At 32.1% G+C, this 22,260-nt stretch overlaps 1 protein-coding gene across 1 annotated transcript in view; it reads right to left on the bottom strand.

The window, feature by feature from the left end:
• LOC129231414 (monocarboxylate transporter 9-like) overlaps positions 1 to 2,178 on the bottom strand; it is a 29,010-nt gene extending 26,832 nt beyond the window's left edge. Inside the window, exon 1 of the mRNA XM_054865728.1 lies at positions 2,070 to 2,178. The gene's annotated coding sequence lies outside the window, so the exon portion shown is untranslated. The remainder of the gene's footprint in view (positions 1 to 2,069) is intronic.
• Between the last annotated feature and the right edge of the window lie 20,082 nt (positions 2,179 to 22,260).

Below are 22,260 nucleotides of genomic sequence, written 5' to 3'. Positions count from 1 at the left end.
CAGATTAAAAAACACTAATTTTAGTGTGTATTTTCTACTTAAAAAAATTTTCAATCGAAATTTGAATGCACCAAATTTCAAATAATTTTATCTGTTTATTAGAAATTTGGTGCCTTCAAATTTCGACGACTTCAGTGAGATACACTCAGGAGTAGGGGCGGCTCCAGGGCCATGCAGCCCGTGCGGCCGCACAGGGATCCGAGGCTAGGAGGCTCCGTGCTGACTTGTATTAAAAATTTCGAAACTTTTTTTTTTTCGATTTTTATTACGTCTTTTATAGAACAAGCTTCGCCAAGTTCAATGCTCTGTTGAATGTGGGGCCTCATTCTAAATGCCAAACAAGGACGAACAGGGCCCGTCGAGAGCTAGCAGGCCCCCTTCACCATGCACTAATACTACTCCGATTTGTTCCCCCCCCCCCTCCCCACGCTCACAAGCGAGGCCCCTAGTTTCTGGCGATAGGCTAACACGATCTATCGTTGGCCCTGGAGAATAATCCCAGATCTTGTTTTCGGGGGGGGGGGGGGGGGTGAGTAATTTGGTTTTTACTTTAAGATTTGACAGTTAGATGTCTTCTGAAACAGGGATTCCCAACCCCTGCTACATAGGTCGGGCAACGGTTTGCGCAAATACGACCGCAATTGGGAGATTTTTACGTAGCCACTTAAAAAACATTTCCTTCGATAATACTTCATGTGATGTTTTTACGTTGATTTTGTGATTTTTTTATAATTTTCTGTTATTTTTTTCAAATTATTATTTACTTACGTATTAGTAATTACAATGATTAGGGGAGAGTCGGGATTGCGGGAGAAGTGGGACAGCTGCATTTATAAGCCGAAATAAAGCAGGAACAAATATTGCTATCTTGTTCAATAGATAGTGCAGATGCAGAGTAGAGTCAAGCGAGAGTCTAAAGCTACTGGACTGACTAGAAATTTATTTTTCTCATTTTACTACGGCTTATAGATGCAGCTGTCGCATTCCTCCTGACTCCACACCCCTCTATCTCACTTGCCTAGTATTAACGTACTATTGCAAGCGGTAACGTATTGTTGACCTATAGGCTGAAGCTGAAAACCTTATAGCTTAGGGACCCTGCTTTGTTGGGGGTCTCCACCCTTCAACTCTCGAAAAACAGCATGCGTTTCTGAGAAATTGAAAAGTTTGAAAAAAAAAAAAAAACTTTATTTCCAAGTGCTTGAGAAAACCTTGAACATTTTGGGAATGTAGTTACAAGCCTTTAATTTTTAGATTTCTTACGAATGTGAGGGGAAGGGAAGAAGACAAAATTCTGCTCCTTGCTGCATTCAGCAGCAAAAATGTATAAATTATGGTTTTCACATTTCTGTAACATATAACTTGCCAAATTCAGTACTTTAGAAGTTCTTATGTTATTGCTTGATTTCATCTTACATCAACTTAATCTGTTTAGCACAAGAAAAAATATTACTCTAGCTCTATTCTTTTTGGTTTTCCACATTACTTGTACTCAAAAAAATATTATTGCAATGGGAAATCTAGTTTTTTGAAAACACAAAATGTTAAAACAGAAGGACAGGAGATCGGGGGGGGGGGGGGGGGGAGAGAGGATTGCCCTCGAAATGACGGACCAGGTAGGCTTATTCTTGTAATAATAGTAGATCATTACTGTATGTAACGTTTCCTGGTAAAGAAAAGTCAGGTAAAAACCTCTACGTACGAAGACAGGTAAAACCTCTATCGTAAACTGTGGGTGATTTATCAGCGTGTAAAAAGAAGTTAAGAATTTCATTTTTACTCCCAAGAGGCAAAGTTATTTTATATGACTTTTGAAAAAATATATACATTTCCCTGCATTCAAGTTGAACGATAGTTTCAGCAACTATTACACCTATTAGAATGTGTAAAATTCTTTCCCACATTTTTTCAAAAAAAAGAAAAGAAAATGCATTTGATTGAATTATTTAAATTTTATTCAAATGCATCAAGTCCATCTTTCAAATTTAATGGAATCAATTATATAAGCTCTTCTGCTGCAAAATTTACCACTTAATTCAATCGTTCTAAAGAGTTTTAAAGAGTCTTACCATTCTGCCAGCAGCCTGTTATCCTTGCAGCAACCGGCTAATCTTGTTCTAGAAGAGTGGCACGAAAAAAGAGACGGGATCTGTGTTCTATCTCTCACTGTTGTGGTCCCACCGGAAATAACGTTGCGTAGGTTTTTTTTTTCACCATGAGCAAACTTTTAGGCTACTATCCAACGTTATTTCACTTTTTTTTTTCTCCTCTTTTTCCTGTACTCTTTTTAAGAAAGAAAGGCGAGAGGCGTTCATTTGTCAAGTCTTGAATGAGGTTCACATTTAGTTTAGATTGCTGTGCAAATTAAATTGTTTTATTAATGACAGTGGCTGTGAGTTTCTATAACTATGTAGCAGCGGTTCATCAGCACACGTGGTTTTGAAGTTTTTTTTTTCATTTGAGTCCTTCATTTTTAATTTGTGCTCATTGACTTGTTTCTATGTGTCAGTCAAGAGTTTTCTACAGCATTCGAAACTTATTGTTATAAAGGAAACTGACCTCTGTTACAAACATACAGTAATTAATGAATGAAATTTTATTTGGTTATTTTTTATGCAATTACTGACAAAAATACCCAGCGTTGCCTAGGTCAGCTTAATAATTGCGAGAAACAATTGCTACTTTCATTCGTTTTCTGTTTTAACTGAAAGAAATCAAAACACCCAGCTTTGATGTGATTCAAAATCGAGCTTCTTCCTTACCCTTAAAAGTAAAATAGTAATATGTATAAAGAACGAAATAGTATTCAGTTAGAAACGAAAGCGCGACATTTAAGAATAAAATTTGAAGAATTTCCAAAATATGAAATTTCACTTGTTTAAAAAGATTTATCAATTTACTTTTTTTTTTTTTTTTTTTGTTAGAACATTGTCTAAAACTTTTTCTATATGGATTTTGAAATTCAAACGGTTTTAAAAAATGTAGCCGCCCGCAATCCTATTATACTTGCCTTACTTAATTTGGGAAATTTCAATTATTGAGAATTCTTGGTGAAACTAAAAATGTTACCTTTTTGGTAATCGTTTTGGGATACCTTGTATCAGTGTTGGGCATTAATCAATTATTTTTTCAATTGACTTGTTAATTGATTAAAAAAGTTATTGCAATTAAATTAATTGCAATTAAATCAATTGCAATTAAACTATAAATTGTACTTTGCAATTAATTTAATTGGATTAATGTACGTTAATCGCTTTTCACAATTGAAATAATTGCAATTAATTTCTTTAATTGTTTTATGAAACAATTAAAACTAACAATTAACTTAATGTATCGATGGGTACACTGCAGCCTACAGAGTTCAAAGTATTATTCGAATTCGTATTTTCGTTCAGTGTTGATTGCTCGCTCGCCGCGTGAACTATTCTCGTCTTGGCAAGTTTTTTCCACACGTAAATATTTGTGTTTTAATTAAGTGTTTTAAAATTGTGCAGATCATTGTTTTATAGTTTAACCTATAACAGGGGAAATCAGAAAGAAGGACATAACAGGGGACGTAAGATCTCAGAGACCGGTCAGTTGAATTTTTTTTTTTTTTTAACGTGTAATTAAGATGCATTTCTGTAATTTCCCTCAGATGTTCCTCGGACTTTTACTAGTACGGATTTTTTTTTTTTAATTTTTAATTTAAATATACCTTTTTTGAGGATATTTTGCTGGAACCATAACATTTTTTGAGAAAAGTCATATGCTGCAGTACATAATTTATTGCTCGTAATAAAGTTACTGACATATGAAATCCACCGCCAGCTCAGTCACTTCCAGCCGAGAACTGCAGTTCCGTGCTTATTAATACGCATCAACCCGGCATAGGAAAGTGCCTGTGCTGGAGATGGAAAACCTCTTAAGGAAGCCAAGAGTGCCAAACAATAATATAAGAATTAGCGCAGACCAGACGAGTGACCGAAGCAATGGTTCGGTTCAACTCGAGTATTTCATATATTTCTGCTTTAGCCCTGGCTATTGGGCGGTAATTTACTAAAAGTTACTGATATTTTATTGATATTTTATTTGTTTGCTATTATGTGTATTTAAATAGTTAGATAGTAATATGGTACCCGTTTAGCGTCCACGTCCCAGGTAGACCTGTCGTCTGTAGAATATATTGTACAAAATCAGTCATTTTTTTATGAGTTAGTTTTAATAAAAATTCACAGAACAATCGACAATTGTTAATTGTAGCAAACTACAATTAACAATTGTTAATTGTAGTGAAATACAATTAACAATTAATTGTTAACTGCGGTAAACTACAAATAACAATTAATTAATTGTTAATTGTAATTTTCCACAATTACAATTGATTAATTGTTAGTTGTTGTGGTTTCGTTCACCAAGTAATCAATTGTTAATCTTTAATTGTCAATGCAATTAAAATTTGCCCAACTCTGCCTTGTATAATGCTCCCCCTCCCTAATTTGTAAAACTGTCTGTTACTAATTTTCGTCGATAGATATTGTCGCCAAATACTGAGATATTTTTGCTGACCATAAAACGATGCTAAACGTTTTCACCCGAAATGTTTCCGCAATAAGTAGTAAAACTTGGTGAGTGTTTGAAATTGTGCACAACGACAAATTAATGGAAGTTTTTGTGCTGTTAATAGATTTGCCTAATTCAGTTAGCGAATTATTTTACATTTTAACAAAAGTTTTAAATATTCTTTTATTGGCGTTGTTTTGGTTACATGGTGAAAGCCGAAAAACATTATTGCGTAGTCTTTGGCTGAAAAAAACTGCGCCAGTTGAAAAAATTGCCTTATTGAATCGTTATAATTAATTACCTACTATGTTCTTATTGCTATGAAATTAATATGTATATTTAGTAACTGATTTCCAATTGTATGTTGGATGCATAATACCAAGATGGAGAATAAAACGCTGGTTTTCGAAATTTTTATTCAGTATCATCGGTATTTAAAGTCATACAAAGACAAGACCTAATGAAGAACACTCTCGATCAAGGACCAAGTCTCCTTTCGAACGAGAAAAGACTTATCAAAATCGGTCCATCCGTTTAGGAAGTCACATTGTGTGTATAGCTATTTGTGGCACTGAAGCTCCTAAACGGATGAACCAATTTTGATAAATCTTTTTTTTTTTTTTTTTTTTGTTCGAAAAGAGACTTGATCGAGAATGTTCTTAGTTAGGACTTACTAAATAATATATTTATTGAAAGCCACAAAATTAGCACTTTTTTGCAGTTTTAGTAGTGAAAATTTGCTTGCAAATTTCAAGTATTAGTATCAAAAGAAAGAGGGAGTTTTTCTGCGTTTGATGGAATTTGTTTGGAACTTTCATGTTATATAGAGCTGAAACTATATAAACTTTTTCAGAATGTTTTAAGTTAACTATTAAACTTTTATTCACGCGATTAGTAACGATGTCATTGTTGGCCGACAAGGAAAGAAAGCTCGATTATTTAAAACTTGCAACTGATGCCAGTTTCTGTTTGTTAACAAATAAAATACTTGCAATTCCTTTTAGCGTAGAAGAAAGGCTTTTAAAAGGGTTATCAATTTCTCCTCTTAATTCTGCTTTTGCGACTAGCAAATTTTACTAAGGGGCGGGCTCCACATAGACATAAAAGAAGAAAGCCAAAGGCAGAAACGTAAAAATCTTACCTACATCCGGGTCTTTCTGATTTTGTTTAGCGTAAACGGTGTACTCCAATTTCTTCCACACTTCCGGTAGACCCGAGGGACTAGGGGGAGCAAACAATAGCGCTTATCGCAGCCGAAGAGCTCCAGTCATACCTCCTGTTGAGTTTGAGGGGCGAAAGGAGTTTGAAAATACCAAGCTGTTTTTCCTGTTCTTTTCCCATTAAGTCTCACTCTTTTAAAAGTTTCTACTATTGAAAATGAAGTTGGCGAATTCTTGGCGTCTTAAAGAGTTGCCCACTCTTAAGCAGGGGGTGTGTGAAAAGAAAAGAGAGAGAGAAAAAAAAAAAGCAGGTGTGTCCAGTTTCTACGATTTCATAATGACGGACGTATCATTCATTCAGTCTAACCTATTTAAGACGAAACTGTTTGAAATTTAAAACATATTTACTTGCTACCTAACCTATTTTTGTTTGAATAAAAAATTTTCGCTTAAAGAGAGGATTGTGTACCATTATCTGTTCTAAAAGTTTTTGTGTTCGAATTTCAAATAATAGTGAAAAAGAAAAAAGCTTGCAAAAGTGCTTATAAACTAAATCACAGAATGCTCGAAAACCTACATTATTTAAAAATTTTAAAATGGCCTATTAGTCATGAAATGTTTTTGACAAAACTTTAACTTTATAACATTTAGGAGCTTTAGGGTGGGGCACAGGGTTCCGAACCTCCCCCTCCCGGGAATAATTTAACAATACCATTAACTATTTTTCAATATACTAGGGAGCTCTGCCCCCCGCTCGCTAACGCTGACCAAGCCCCGAAAGTTGCTTAGCAATCTTATTTGATTCTCAACGATTTAAAACGTCAATTATAAAGAAACAGGTTAAAAATGCGTTATGAGCTCTCTTTGGAACAAAAAGCATCCCTTCCCCGGGTTTCAAAATAATTTGTACTAATTTGCAGAGCGATAAAGATTAGGAGTAGTGATGTTCCGGATATCCGTATCCGCGGATATCCAAGGGAAAGTAAAGATCCGTATACGCTACTTTTTGACGGATCTTAAACGGAACTTTTCTATTCTAAAAATTCCTAAATATTTGAATAAAAAACTCTCCGTTTAAATTAGGTTTTATTCCCTTTTTAAATTATAAGGTATCATTTCAGAAGCAAATTTGTACCACCCGTTGCAAAACCGGAGATATTAATAAAAACCGACTTCACGTTTTTCAGAATTATATTAGTAAAAACTTACCCGTACGTTAAAAATATTGGCCTCAAATTGAAAGAACTAAGTTTTTCTTCATTTGATATTTGTTTGGAACTTCCAAGTTATATGCAGTAAAAGCTATAATCTTGTCAAGGAAATTTTAAAATGCAATTCAAAGCCTTTATACGCGTGATAGGTAGCTATTTCATAGTCGGTAAGGAGAAAAAGTTCAATGATTTAAAATTTCTATCCGCCGTCAGTTCATATTTGTTAACAATGTGTGTTTTGACCCGCAAAATCCATCTCAATATCGGGTCGGCCCTCTAGGACATGTTTTATTTTTTTAATTTTTAGTTTAACATTAGTTTCTGTTATCGATTTGGGGTTTCTGTTGTTCTTCATTTTGGTTTTTCTCGGCATTCTTCAAAAAAAAAGTGAAACTAAATTCTCTATTAACTGTTTGTAAAGGTTTTCTCGGCTCTGTTATTCTGTCGGTCGGAGTAAGTTGGGTGTAATAGGTCAGTGCTGCATTTATGCTGAAATAAAATGCGAAAAATTATTTCTAGCCTGCCCAGTAGCAGCTTTACACTCTTGCTCCTGTATCCTACATTTACCAAGGAAGCTAGAAATAATTCTTCACATTCTATTTAGGCATTAATGCAGCGTTGACCCGTTCCTTCCAATTCTCCCTCACTTTTAACGAAGATTTCTTTAAAGAGTAAATCATAGTCTTGATTATATTTTCGCCGTAGATGACATTTTTTGAAGAAGCAGTGCTATTATTCTGACGGGAATACCTTCCGTAACAAATTAAACACTTGGATAGTTTAATTGGGTAAAACAAATTGAGATCCGTATCCGTGGATCTTGACGCTAATGATCCGGATCCGTGGATCTACTTTTTTGACGATCCGGCACTTCATTAGTTACGAGGCTCCTGCGCATTGCAAAATTGCAGTTGTATACGTTTGAAAAATCGCGTTCATAATCATGATCTCTAGTAATATATTTTGCTCCTTAGCTTGGGGCTTGAATTGAGTTGAGCCTAAGATTTTCCGTTAAAATCACAACCTTAAAATTTGGGAATGGGAATCCGAAATGAGTTAGTACGTAATTTTATGTACTTAAAAATAGTTTAATTGGCTCTAAGAGATCTTTAAAAAACATTTTAAACGGACCTCGCGGGAATAGACCGGGATCCCGCGCCCTTTTTCGTTATTCGTTACTAACAAGCTAATTTTCCGTTTGTAGCTTTATTTTGTCGAGACGCCCAACATTAGCCAGTACAAAAATTTTGTAAGTGGTAGCTAACAGGGGTATTAAGGACATAGTTTGTTCATTTGGCGGTTATCAAATATTTATATCTAACTGTGTTATTTTTTATAATTCTCATATTGATTATTTAAATTAGCTGAAAAAAAAAATTGTCCTACAAAATGCACGATTTGATCAAAGATGTCCCACTTTTGCAACATGTACTATTTACGAAGACATGAAATATAATTACTAACCAGCTGAATTTTTTTTGGTCGGTTAGTTAATATTTATATAATTTAAGACACACATTTTCCTACAAATTGCGTGGTATGCTTTCCTGGTCCGACACTCCAAAGTTGAAGTACAAATCTCAAATATAAAAATAATTATTATCAAGCTGAATCTTCGTGAGTAGTTTCGTTTTAATGAGACGCCCAACAGTTTCCTTTGGAAAAATGCTCGATTGTGGCAGGTATATAATATATTGATTTAATGATAATAAAAAATTTATTGCTAACTGGGTTTTATTTTTTAAATTCTCAAAATGATTATTGATATTAGCCGAAAAAATATTTGTCCTACAAAATTCAAGATTTTATCAACGAGGTCCCCCCCTTTCTAACATGTATCATTAACGAGGTCATGAAATATAATCACTAACCAGCTAAATTTTATTTGATCAGTTAGTTAATATTTATGTGATTTAACACCCACATTGTCCTACAAATTGCGTGGTACGTTTTGCCGATCCTCCAATGTAATTTGAAATTCATACAACTGAAAATAGATTCATTCACTACATTTTGCTATTGGTGTTCAGTTATATTAGTACGCATGCGCACATAATTGTTTACTGTGTATTAGGTATTTCAAGTTGGAGCCGACCATAACCGTGCTAAGTTATTTTATGTTGACCACGTGTTTATCGCTCTGAAATAATTTCAATTACTTTGTGAATTGCTACAAAATAATAGAGTGTTTTTTTTATGCAATATATTGTGCGACAACCCTCGCTTTTAAGAGAAACGCGAAGAAATCAAGAAATTTTCTCAAGATATTTTGCTTTCTTGTCGAAATTTTCCATCAGCTCGAAAGAATCATAATCACAAATATTGTAATGTCGTACCACCGGAAAATTGGAATGACGGCATAATCGGGTTTCATTTTTCTTGCTATAAAGAATTTCGAGTGAAATCAAAATATTTATATTATAAAAGATAAATCGATTGACTATTTTTTCATTTTATTTTTAAAATATATGAAAAATAATTTATTAAGTAGAATTTTTCACGCAATTATGTAAAAAAAAAAAAAAAAAAAAAAAAAAAAAAAAAAAAAAACTGGAGTATTTTCATGATAAAATTATTGCTATTTTTTTTAAACAATCATTTTAGTAAGTACTTTATGCTTTACTTATTTTTCTAAAAAATTTGGAGTGCAATGCATATAGTACAGTAAAATTAGGCTAAAAAATGGCCAAACCCAAACATCCATAAAAAAAAAAAAAAAAAAAAAAAAAAAAACAAGTTGAAACCTGTTGCAAATTACTTCTTACCCTTCCAGCAAAAAGGGGGTAAAAAGTCCCAGCACTTAGCGCGTCGGGTTTTGGGGGAAAGAGGGGGGCGAAAATCCTCTTTTTAAATAAAAATAATTTCTATTACTTAAAAAAAAAAAAACTTAAAATTCGCAGAAACCACACTCTATAATAGTAAAATAATAAACTCTCACAGAAAAACATTCTAGTTAACTGGAGTGCACAGACAGACGGGGGGGGGGGGGGGGGGGGGGGGGTCCAATGACGCAAATTGCGTCATTGGAAATTTTAAGGCAGTTTTTTCAAGGGGTATTTCTTTCTTTTTTGAGGGCTTTTATTTTGGATGGATTCATAGGAAAACGAAAATAACAATTATTGTAGGACTAGGGATATATACCTGTTTTCTCGTTGGACATTGTTTTATTTGGGCACGAAACACATTAGTCTATCACGTGATATTTGTGTCCTACGGTTAATAAAAAAAAAAGGTCCTGTAGTATTGACAACTTTGGAGTGTCGGACCAGAAAAGCATACCACGCAATTTGTAGGACAATGTGTGTTTTAAATTATATAAACATTAACTAACCGACCAAAAAAAAATCAGCTGGTTAGTAATTATATTTCATGTCTTCGTAAATAGTACATGTTGCAAAAGTGGGACATCTTTGATCAAATCGTGCATTTTGTAGGACAATTTTTTTTCGGCTAATTTAGATAATTAATATGATAATTATAAAAAAAACACACAGTTAGTTATAAATATTTGATACCCGCCAAATGAACAAACTATGTCCTTAATACCCCTGTTAGCTACCACTTACAAAATTTTTGTACTGGCTAATGTTGGGCGTCACGACAAAATGAAGCTACTAACGGAAAATTAGCTTGTTAGTAATGAATAACGAAAAAGGGCGAGGTATCCCGGTCTAGAACTTTTTTTAATAAAAAAAGTTCTTATGAAGGGGGCACTTTTTACTTTTCGGGGCCTCTCCCAAAAACTGTCTGTATCCGCCCCTGCCTTTTAATTACTGTTTTATTTTATTGTTACTGCTAATAATTAAAAAGCGGAAGTGCAGTTTAACCGAAGCGCCAAACATCGAAGCATCGGATAAAGGGTGACCGAAGCTTCGACTGCTTCTTTTCTTGAATTTTTAGCCATGAATACTTGAATTTATAATAAATGCATGCAATATGATACTGTACTACAGATATTTTAATATGTATAGTTCAGTGGTTGGAAAAACTACATTTCTATTGTAGCGAACTACAACTACTTTGTTACAAATGTAGTTAACTACAGCTACAACTACTTTTTTTCAAAATGTAGTAACTACAAACTACTTTTGAAATGTAGTCGCTACTTCGCTACTTTCCAAAAAATAAGCAAATAAAAAGCATACACAATAGGCTGTCCCTCAAAAAATGAAAGTCAATTTTTCAAGTCGCATACACTCTTGTATTTTTCCTCTTGTGTCAAAACAATCGTGAAAAAAAGTTTCATATAATTTGCACAAGGGCAACCAGTGCCGACTTGCACCTGAAACTGTAAAACAGTACCTGTATGCTAGGCCAAATCGCAAAAAAAAAGTTTTTTAGAAACTCGAAATTTTTGTTGGGAAACGTTGCCTCTGTACCCAACACCCCACATGTACCACAAGAACATTTATTCAAATTAAAAAACATTTAGATATGCCACACTTGACCTAAAATTTATAATTTTACTTAAAAAATTGATTTTTTTTTCAGTTATCTTTTAAAAAATTACATATAAATTTAAATAGAATATCAAGTTTAAAAATTAATAACGAACACATTTACAGATCAAATTACAAACGAATAATAAAAAAATAATATATTTTAAATGAAAAATTTAACTCCGCCTGGAAGCAAACCAGATCTTTGAGTACTATGTGGGAGACTTAAAAATTGCAGGAAAACAAACATTTCTATTTAACGCTAATTACCTACTTTTCCACTTTACTGTTTATATTTTCCAGCTTGATAATTTCGTAAAATCTTACATTTCTGAAAATATGTACAGTGAAACCTGTGTAAATTGACCACTTGCGGTGCAGTACTTTGGTGGTCAACTTAGACAGGTGGTCAACTTATAAAGGGGGTAGTGATTTTTTTTTTTGTCATTTCTTGCTCCATATATTCATTTTTTGATTGATTGACACTTACTCTTTCTGTTCAACTCACTTTCATTGTTTAGCATTACTTTGAAACAATTATTTAAAATGTTATTCAAATATTTTTAGAGATTATTTTCCCAGAATGACGTATGATGTGTCATGCAAATTTAAAATTTCAGTAAATTGATCCAAAAAAAAAAAAAAAAAAAAAATCTTATTATTTATGAAAAGTTACTCATTTGATATTAATAGTTCCTAACAATTCATAGCTTCTCAAAAATTACAAATTTTTCTCATATACATTTATACCCCATGATAATCTACTTTTCAACAAAATAACTCCTTATTGAAGTTGGCGCACTTATTAGACACTAGTTTTAGAAATTCCATATGTGTCAGCTAATTTTCTCTGGCTTTCTCCCTTTTCAATTAATTTTAATATTTTATACTTTTTATTGATCTCAAGCTCAACTAACTTTCTTTTTGAAGCCATTTTATGTAAAACTATAACACAAAGAGCAACAAGCTAGACTCTCATAGTTCAAAAAAGCAGTTGAAAATGAAAATGTGTGTTGTGTCCTATCTCTTAATCACTTGCACCAGAAATATTGCAATGCAAGTAACTTGACTCTTTAGCACAATTCCATTGTTGCCACAAAATAATGCAACTTTAAAAAAATGGTTTGTATTTTTCTATTGACACATGTTTTCATTGAACAGAGAGTACAAAGGACAATCTCAAATAGATCAACAAAAGAAAATCAAGTTTGAGAAATAAAAGGGTTCATAGTAGTTTTCCCATGTGGTTAAACTCAAAAGGAGGTTTAGTTATGCTGCTGTTTCATTTAGTTAGTAAAATGCTGTTCTGGTATCAAAAATATTCTTGGAAAGCTATAAAAGAAATAATAAAATAAAATAATTTGCTAAGTAAAATTTTAAAAACTAAACCAAGTGGTCAACTTACAAAGGGTTTTTTACAGTACTCCAAACCAAATTTGGTGTTCATTAGTGGTCAAGATAGACAGGTGGTCAAGTTACAGAGGTTTTCCTTCATTATATAAGATAGGACTAATTCCGTTCCTGACAAAAGCGGTCAACATAGACAGGTGGTCAACTTACAAAGGTGGTCAACTTTACAGGTTTTACTGTATCAAAAACTTAATTTTTTGAAGAAAATTATAAATGTTAAGGCACGTGTGGGATTTCTAAATGGTTTTTAATTTGAATAAATGTTTTTGTGGTGCATATGTGGGTATAGGAGGAACGTTTTATCAACAGAAATTTTGAGTTTCTAAAAAAACATTTTATTTCAATTTGGCCTAGCATTACACAAATGCTGATTCACACTTTCAAACATAATCGGCACTTGCTGCCGTTGTTCAAATTATATGATTTTTTACTTTCTTCTATATCTAATATATAGAAGAAAGTATATAATATATCTAATATAAGAAGAAAGTATTGGATTCGTGCAAATTTTCGAATTTCGAATTTTGACGGATTCGAACGTTTTGAGGTGTACTGAGTCCATTTCGACTATTTTTGGAAAATGTCTGTCTGTCTGTGTGTATGTGTGTGTGTGTGTCACGTCTGTGTGTGACCAGTTTTTTGTGGCCGCTCTACAGCAAAAACTACAATCACCCGTTCTTTTTTTCCATTGTGAGTGCCCTATCTCAAGAAGTAATGCTACGTTCTGGTTGAAATTTGGAATATATGTGAATCCATATGTAAACCGGCTTTGGTTCAATTTTGACGCCAATCGCTCCAAGAGGTGTTTATTTATTTTTTTTTTTATTTTTTTTTTTGCGAATAAAAATAGCTTTATAATTGCAACAATAAGAAAGATAAATCGTAATAGACTGTCGTCTGCGTATTTCTCGTGATTTTAATTGTATGGAAATGATCGGAAAAATTATCTCAATGATTTAAAATTTTTAACTGTTGCCATCCTGTATTTGTTAACAAATAAATGTTTGTAATTCAAGAAAGGCTTTTAAAATAACTTTCAATTTTCGCTCTTTGCTTTGCTTTTGCAATAATTCAGACATTGGGATGGTCGTCAAGTTTTTGCATGTGTAATTTTGTTTTTGTTGGAAATATTGCTTCCTCATCAAGCATGGGGAGGGATCAGAAAAAAAATGTATATATATAGAAAAAAGTTTCGTAATGGCCACAACATACTAGTTTTTTTTTATATAAAAGGATAAAATATAAGAGAGTGTGCTACTTGAAAAATCAACTTTTGATTTTTTTTTTTTTTTGGGGGGGGGGGGGATCTTGATACATACACACACACACACACACACACACCGTAAGAGAATTGAACAAAAAAGATTGATAAATTAGCTCATCAGAAGACATTAAGAAAAATGTCCGTTATCATACTCTCACACACTGTAATGCTCGTATTTATTGTAAGTCCTCCAGAAAAGTTCAATTTCATCCTTTTCTATGACATTTTAAGTAGCTTCTTTTTATTTGGTGAATACTGTCAAAAATTTAAGCCTCGCTAAAATATTTTTGTTTTTTAATCTTCGGTCAGTTCATATAAAATTCACCCAATTTTCAACTCACGAAATCACCAATATCTTTATTTTCGCAAAAATAAGTGCTTTTTGCAATATGAATATTGGTGAAATATGAAACTTACAACGGCAAAAAAACTAATGGCGTCAAACAGATAGAACGTATGGCGTCAAAATGAAATGCCTGAGGTCAGCTCGTATTTTTATGAGTCTTATTTCTCATTGCATCCGCTGATGTACTTGTGTAAAATTTGAGCCAATCAAATTCGTTTGAACCTTTTTTCTTTTTTTTTTTTCAGTTTATTTAAAAGTAGTTTCCAGAAATCGCTACAAACTACTATTTTTTTGTAGTTAACTACTCACTACACTACTTTTTTAAAAAAGTAGTCCGCTACACCACAAACTACTCAAAAATGTAGCTACTACAGTAGCGTCGCTACTTGTAGCGCGCTACTTCCAACCACTGGTATAGTGTCACAAAACATTTCCTGCTTACTGTCTTATTTTTAAACTAATTTCACTAAATCTTAACATTATACTTAATTTGAAATTTTTGAAGTCAAATTAAAATTGTTCTAGTTATGTACATATATTTTTTCTTACTTTACTTATCTTTCAGAAAAAATTCTTTAAGTAAGAGAGTTAACGCATTTATTTTGGATCTAGCCCCGCTTAATTGAATATCGTCGGTTCCAAGAAATATTATTCGATAAAGCGGGTTATTTTAATATGCGGGAAAATTTTATTTAGCTTTCTAATTTGACAACATTTGTCTTAAAACATTATACTAATAATAAATAGATCGCTGCATAAAGAAATGTTATTGCTAAAATGTTTTTGAAATAAGCTAAATTTAACAGCAAAATAGTTCAACAATTAGTACAATACATTACAAGTACGCATATAAATTATAAAAAGTAACCTACAGCTTGAGTTATGAAATCTTTGTTTTGGCACCTTTTTTCAGTACGTTATTTTTTGAAAAATTCCATAAATTGCTTGTACTCAAGATCTTTTTGGGAACACTTTTCTGACTTCCTTTTTTCTCTTCTCGTCTACCGTATCTTACATTTAATATTTATTAATTCCTCATCATCGCCTAAAGTGCGTATATTCATTTGCGTTATTTAATTTCATTATCGACTGCTTTTTTTTTTGTAAAGACAAAGACAAAAGAAATTTTTAAATTTCTTTCACTGTTCTTTTAAAAACATTGAAAACGTTTTCATGGACTATGGATGTTGTTTTTCACGCCTTCAACGACAATCAATGTTCTTGCTTAATTTCTTTCTAATTTATTCAAAATTTTTCCCAACAAAATTATTTGCTAAAGCTGATTAATATTATTCGATTGTCCGGGGAAATTGTTGCATTAAGCGAGGATATTTAACATTGCGTCTACGTGGAAATATTCAGTTCCAGGAGATTTTGTACGTAAACGCGGGGTATTTGCATATCCGTTACCCGATTAAGCGGAGCTGACGTATTTATTTCGAAATAAAAAATTAAAAAAATCACAAATAACTATTTTCTTTAAAGTGATAAAACGTGGATGTGCAAAGAATAGTCTATTTCTTCATATTTTGCTTTATAAAATATAAATAATAAAATTCATTTTCAATTAACTATTTTTTTGCTTAATTCGTAGGATGTTTTATAATCCAGGACTATTTTTAATAATCTTGAACAATCTCTACGGGAAAATATTTTATGGAAGAAGCCGAAAAAAGTCCCCCCCCCCCTCATTTTTTTACTTAAAAGAAAAAAGTTCTCTTGAGACTCTTTTTAAAAATGTTTTAAAAGATTATCCTTACCTCCCCTTATCCTTACAGCCAAATAATCTATTTTAAAATAAGCAAATGCTACGTACTTATTTACTTCGAATATAGAGGTTAAACTTATCTTTCTCCAAAAACGTTCTAGTTAAAAGACTATGCAATTAATTTCTGGACAATTTCTGGTTCCAAGTGTTCAATACTTACAATCAATTTAACTAAATGTACTTATCTACTTTATTTCATTGTATGGCATAATTGCGTAAACTAAAAAGACACTATTTTATATAATTACAATTGTAAAATGAAACTCACAACATAAATCTTTATTTATTTCAACATAATATATCGGCTGAAGCGGCAGAATCACTTCTCATGATTCGGCCAGGACGATGCTGTGGTGAAATAGCCGAAACTTCGTACCATGTCTATTTATAGTAATAATTATTTTTCATTGTTTTTGCCAACCGGAATTAGTATGCGAGCATTATGACATAGAAAGTACGCTAAGAAATCGTCTTAAAGTTCTGTATCGGAAAATAATTTTAGCGAGAAAGACTATTGAAAGTTGAGAAAATGATCGCATGAAAGCACCCTATTATTTACGGCTAGCTTCACACTTATAAGACACCTTCCAAGAATTTTCCGGAGAACCGGACGCTCTTTCGAAAGGAGTGCAACAATTTGGCGTGTTATCGTTCCCTTAGCGAATGCTTTCCGCGGGGATTTACAATTGTTTTCGTGACCAGTAATGGCGGACATACGGATTTGTACTGAACCTGCTTTTTAATTTCTTTCCCTGCACAAAGGAAGTTCCATACAATAGTTGCTCTGACAGCTCACCTGTCATCCTTATCAGCAAGGGGAAGAGTTTGGATGTAGCCAGCGTAAACGCGGCGTAATCAAGAGCTGGAAAAGATTGAATTTATTGTGTTTCTGACAGGTTTTTACGTTATCCAACAACCAATAGAAGTTCACCGTCAGATGTAAACATATTTAGCGATGGCGTCCGCCATTGTTATGTTGCATGAACGATGGTGCATTTGGTAAATGTTCATTAGAGAAGATAGACAATAGCGATTAACTAATGACAATGACTAACAATCAATTGAAAACAGTTGAATAAACAGCAATCGGTAAATAAAATATTTTTAAAAAATTATAATCTATAGACTTTTTTATCAGCTTGATTCGCACTAAAAAGTATGAAATAAAATAAAATAATAGTTTAAAAAACTAAAAAAACACGCTTTCGTAGCAAAATGAACTAAAAAGTGAAAAATAATCTTTGGATGATAGTAGTTGACCAATCACTTAATTTTAATGTAATACAAAAAAGCGTGGGGTGCTGTCTATTTACATTTTTGCTTGGACAACAAATGGGAGAAATTCAAGACAACTGATAAGAAGTCCCCTCCCCCACGCTTTTTTGTATTACATTAAAATTAAGTGATTGGTCAACTACTATCATCCAAAGATTATTTTTCACTTTTTAGTTCATTTTGCTACAAAAGCGTGTTTTTTTTAGTTTTTTAAACTATTATTTTATTTTTCTTTGTTTTAGTCTTATGTTAGAGAATTATCAGGCAGTTTTTTTTTTTTTTTTTTTTTTTTTTTTTTTTTTTGTGCGGTATATGAAAATTTGAATCAGATTAGGACTTAATTGACGAAATTATTTATAAAACGAGTGCGAGGTAATATCTTAAAGTTAAGACAAGGGTATCCTGATGGGAAGCTACTGTGAGTCATCGATGTATTTTTGCGTAAATCATATTTATATTACTTTGAAAATTTGAGATGCATTTGAATAAAAGTTTGTTCAACAATAGTCTGGTCAGCAATGAATTTCCAACTGAAGGTTCACCTAAATTTTGGCATGAAACTAGTTAAAAACAATTATATTTTATGTTCTAATTACCTTGGAACATTGGAACAAATTTTGTCTGATGCAGAAAAATTAAAGGTTCTTGTAGATATTTTTTAATAATTTTTGCGAGCATTTTTTAATGTAATTTTTTTCAATTTTTCCTTTTTCACATTGTTGGATTTATGCCGAAATATTGATTAAAATGGGAGGAAACTAACAATTAAAAGAGTTAATTAATTAATTCGATTATAGAATATGGCATTGTCATCGGGTCTGAGGTCGCGTGTCAAATTTCAAAAGAATCCGATCGCAGGAAGTGGGCGAAATTTGAGCTGCAAGATTCCGTTACATAATACATACATACATACAGGTGAAGCTAATAAAAGCGTGTTAATAAGTATTTAAATTCTTGATTATAATGCTCGAAAATTTCAGTTCATCATAATATATTTATATTTACGTTAATGCTAAAGCAGCCAGTAATGTTTAAATTAAAAATTTGATAGAAGAAACAGGCGGTATATTGTTTAGTACGAACAGCTTTTACTATATCGCCTACTTCTTCTATCAAATTTTTAATTTAAACTTTACTGGAGGCTTTAGCATTAACGTAAATATAAATAAATTAAGATGAACTGAAATTTTTGAGCATTATAATCAAGAAATCAATTACTTATTTTTTTTGACTGCTTTAGCATTAACGTAAAGATAAGTATATTAAGATGAACTATAATTTTTGAGCATTATAATCAAGAAATTAAATACTTATTTTATTTCATACTTTTTAGTACGAATCAAGCTGACATAAAAATCCTTAGATTTAAAATTTTTTAAAATATTTTATTTTAAAGTTTTTTTGTTTTAAAAATTGATTTGAAGTTAACTTTTGAAACATTTGTGATAAATTTAACTATAAAATATCTCTCGTTGTGAAAGAAATCTGTATTGTTCCCCTTTTGTGTTCAGTTCATTTATATTCTTTTGATATAAATGAATTGCTCCTAAAAGGAGAATAGATGACATTTACCACTAACTTGTTCTATAAATATTGCAACTGTGCTTGAGTTTTGTAACAAGTTTCACTTTATTAGTATTTAAAGTCGGGAGGAATGGTTGGATTGAGTTACTAATTTGATAATGTACTTTAATTATTTTAGGTATACAAATCAAATGGCTACAACAATGAATTAATTATCTCTAAGAATCGAAGGATACAAAAATTAAAGTTCGTTAATGTTACTTCGTTTGAGTAACTCGATTTGTAATGGCTCTAAAGTCCTTTTTAACATGAGTCATCAAATTGTGATACCTAAGCGCCGGAAAGCATGTTTCATATCACCAATAGAGGATCAAGCAATGTTGACATTGCATCTTCCTCTAAGCGCAGTAAATATCTTTTTCAAGACTTTTCCTGAGGCCATTAAACAGTTAAATATGCGTGAAGACAAAAGCCATTAAGTATAATAAATCAAAACAAACGTCGGCATAGAATGCTATCCATTCTCAAATACTTTTTTCATTTGTTTTATTCATGCGGATATTTCGTTCCCAAGTATGTTAATCAGTTAAAATTACTTTAAGTTAAACACCATCAAGCCCGTAATGTCCAATCTGAAGAATCTCTATGTAGTATAAAATGAAGTCTCCAAAAAGCGTCTGTGTGTTTGAACTCGCAAAACTCGAGAACTACCCGGCTGATTTTGCTGAAATTTTCAGTTTGTTCCTTTAAGAGCCATTATTTTTGAAGTTCAGACAAGGTGTGGCAGTGACCATTTTTGATTTTTCTAAATTTTTTATATGTCAAAGTAGGTCATGAGAAGTGGATATTCTGAAATTTTTAGCCTTCCAAAAAATTTTTTTCGCTCGTTAAAAATTTTCAAAGCTTTAGGTTTTGCAGCGCTTTTTTAGAAAAATTCTAAAAGTCGCATTTCAGTGCGCTTTAGCTCTTTACAGAAACACCACCCCACGGTTATGTTTATATTTATTGGTTGTACTGTATCTAGTGATGATGACTTCATAGTTATTTTGATTGGGGATTGTTGCTTTCTTCAGATAAGGGGTCGCAAAGTATGGATTTTATCCGTTTTCGCGCAAGTTTAACCTGCGTTATTTCCCCCCCAAAGCCATCCCCCGAAAAAATTTAACATATACTGAAAGTTTATACTATGAAGAGAGTAAATAGCACAAAATTTGTTTGAGGTTTAATTTTTTATAGGAGAAAAATGCCCAGATATTTTTCAAATTTTCAAAAATTGTGCTTTTTTGATCGCAATTAACTCAAAACAGCATCACTAGGAAAAAAACCTTTTATATATTATGGTACCTGGCTATGTGTAAAACATCATGAAAAAGAAAACAGCATGGGATCTCTTCTTGTTTTCTAGAAAATAATTTTTTTTGTAGCTCATTTTATGCGTTTTCTCGTGCGTAAAACGTGTGCCTAGTATGCAGATTAGATCTGCTAAAACTTAAAGTATGTAGTAGGAATGTATATATGTGTGAATAGAGAAAGAGAAAAAGGCTAGCAATACCTTATTTTTCTGATTTTTCCAAATTGATGGTATTTTAGTTGCAGGTAAATCAGAAAACGATAAATCGATATCATATGTGTATATATATATATATATATATATATATATATATATATATATATATATATATATATATATATATATATATATATATATATTGATTTATCGTATCAATCCCAAAATAATTCTTTTTTATTTATGTCCATAGCAGTGGATGAAATTTCATGAATAATATCTGCTTCACTTTCCTCTAAATGTCTATTTTCTATGTCATCTTCAAATACCAGTTCAGAGTTCTGTTTCTTATGGTCTTGGTGAGGCATCTACCAGTCAACAAGGAGAAAACAAAGAAGAAAACATTTTGTCAATTTCATGTGAGGGGTGGGCTCTCCCAACTCATAAAAGTACACGATTATCAATGAAACAGAGTTTCTTTAAGAAAAGTTCCTTTATGGTGAGAAAACCGGGAGAAATCAGACGCCCGATCAAGTAGAACATGCAATGAGAACAGAGATGATTGAAGACATAAAAATTTTCCAACCGAACAATATCTGACAAAAAGTCAAATTCAAGCTGCTTTTAGCCGATGTACAAAGCAAAAAAAAAAAAAAAAAAACAAATAATACTGATTTATCAAGAACCGACAGCCTTTTAGAGGTATTTGAAGGTAACATAAAAAATAGACATTTAGAGGAAAGTGAAGCAGATATTGTTCATGAAATTTCTTCCATTGTTATGGACATAAATAAATAAGAAAGAAATATTTTGGGATTGATACGATAAAACGATAAATCTATATATATATATATATATATATGATATCGATTTTCTGATTTACCTGCAATTAAAATACCATCGATTTGTAAAAATCAGAAAAATAAAGTAGTGCAAGTCTTTTTCTCTCTCTATTCACACATATATACATTCTTACTACATCCTCTAAGTTTTAGCAGATCTAATCTGCATACTGGACACACGTTTTACGCACGAGAAAACGCATAAAATGAGCTACAAAAAAAATTATTTTCTAGAAAACAAGAAGAGATCCCATGCTGTTTTCTTTTTCATGATGTTTTACACATAGCTAGGTACAATAATATATAAAAGGTTTTTTTCCCTAGTGATGCTGTTTTGAGTTAATTGCGATCAAAAAAGCACAATTTTTGAAAATTTGAAAAATATCAGGGCATTTTTCTCCTAAAAAAAATTAAACCTCAAACAAATTTTGGGCTATTTACTCTCTTCATAGTATAAACTTTCAGTGTATGTCACATTTTTTTCGGGGGATGGCTTTTTGGTGGGAAATAACGCAGGTTAAACTTGCTCGAAAACGGATAAAATCCATACTTTGCGACCCCTTATCTGAAGAAAGCAACAATCCCCAATCAAAATCTATGAAGTCATCATCACTAGATACAGTACAACCAATAAATATAAACATAACCGTGAGGTGGTGTTTCTGTAAAGAGCTGTAGCGCACTGAAATGCGACTTATAGAATTTTTCCAAAAAAGCGCTTCAAAACCTCAAACTTTGGGAATTTTCAACGAGCGAAAGAAAATTTTTGGAAGGCTAAAAATTTCAGAATGTTCACTTCTTATGACCTACTTTGACATATAAAAAAATTAGGAAAATCAAAAATGGTCACTGCCAAAATTTCCGTTTTTTGTCTGAATTTCAAAATAATGGCTCTTAAATCCTGAGAAGGTTGGCAGAGCAGTTCGAAAACAATTCGATGAATAGTTCTTTTTTTATTCAAATTTAGGCCCA

The sequence above is a fragment of the Uloborus diversus genome, chromosome 1, assembly GCF_026930045.1.
Source record: "Uloborus diversus isolate 005 chromosome 1, Udiv.v.3.1, whole genome shotgun sequence".
NCBI lineage: Eukaryota > Metazoa > Arthropoda > Arachnida > Araneae > Uloboridae > Uloborus > Uloborus diversus.
Note: the sequence above shows the minus strand (reverse complement) of the source record. Positions and strands in the feature narration are given on the sequence as shown.